The following is a 1,377-nucleotide window of genomic DNA, read 5'->3' as shown; positions in this document are numbered from 1 at the left end:
TGTGATTCTGACGTATTGTCACAGTTCTTTCTACAATTGCGATGTGAGGTGCATGGCATTGGAATCCCAGATCAGACGGGCTGCCGTGGATATTTGTTGCAGCCCGTAGCCCTTGCTGAGATCACATACTAACATTTTATGCAAAAGAACTAGGGATAGCCATCGACCATCGATGGTTCATGGCCGATGTCGAATGCTTTTGCCATCGATGGAGGAGAACCAGATGGTTTCCCTCCATCGATGGAATAGCAAAACAATGCTTTTTTTTTTTAAAGTGCCGGGACACTGAGCATAGCTCCGCCCCTGACAGCCACGAAGCCCCGACCCCTGTGTTTTGATTGGCCCACAGGCCAACCAATCAAATACAATGGATGATCATTGATATGTAAAAATATCGATGGTCAATCCATTGCATGTTAAACACTATTAATGGCCAGTAGCAGAATTGCCATCGATGGCAACCATCAATGGCAATGATGGCCATCCCTAAAAAGAACCAGGGAACCACTGAGAGAATAATGTCAGGCATTAGCAAATATGAATATATATATATATATATATATATATATATATGTATATATGACGCAGTCTCTTTTCCACTGTTATATATTATATATATATATATATACATATATATTGCAAACAAATACAGTAATATAGTAGAAAATCTAAAAAGACTGTGCCTCCCCGTCGGGGAATCGAACCCCGGTCTCCCGCGTGACAGGCGGGGATACTTACCACTATACTAACGAGGAGTTGCATGGAGGAGGCCGGCTGTAGGCGGCACACACTGGCGTCATCGGGCACAGAGCAGCCGCTCTCTACTCCAGCTGCACACACCGGCATTGTTACTGGTTACTGTGGCTGCTGTCAGGGACAGGAAGCAAGTCTACAGCTGCTACCAGGAGGCGACACACGGCGGCCGGTATCTAATCCCGCTACATGCTGCTCTGGCTGTGTCGTAGCGCTTACATACGGTACATTCTGTTACAGAGACATGTCAGACTCAGACCCCTAGTCCGTTCTTCTGCCCGAGCAGCTCATCACCCGGCTCCTGAACCTCCACCCTCAAGCGTGTGATCTCCACCTCTCTGACCGAGCGATGCCTGCAGGACTCTCGCCTGATACCCACTGCCTGCACCAGCATGCATATACGCTGCTGCTGTATCCCTGCACTCACACTGTACCCAAACTCTTGTGCTCATAGCGGTACCTACACAGTACACACCTGTGCCGTGCCCAGATCCCTGCACCCGCGCACCTGTGCTCTCCACAAATCCCTGCACCGTCACTCCTCTTCCCTCTCCGTATCCTACACCCACACACCTAAGTTCTACCCAGATCCCTGCATCCACATTCCACACACACACTCTTGTG

General features: G+C 48.9%; 1 non-coding gene across 1 annotated transcript; it reads right to left on the bottom strand.

Annotated features, from left to right (window-relative positions):
- Positions 1-683: 683 nt before the first annotated feature.
- Positions 684-755, bottom strand: TRNAD-GUC (transfer RNA aspartic acid (anticodon GUC)). Its single transcript has one exon. It is a non-coding gene; the product is annotated as a tRNA-Asp (tRNA).
- Positions 756-1,377: the final 622 nt, after the last annotated feature.

This window comes from Crinia signifera, chromosome 4 (genome assembly GCF_055691185.1).
Source record: "Crinia signifera chromosome 4, ASM5569118v1, whole genome shotgun sequence".
NCBI classification, from domain to species: Eukaryota; Metazoa; Chordata; class Amphibia; order Anura; family Myobatrachidae; genus Crinia; species Crinia signifera.
This window is presented reverse-complemented; position numbering and strand designations above follow the sequence as displayed.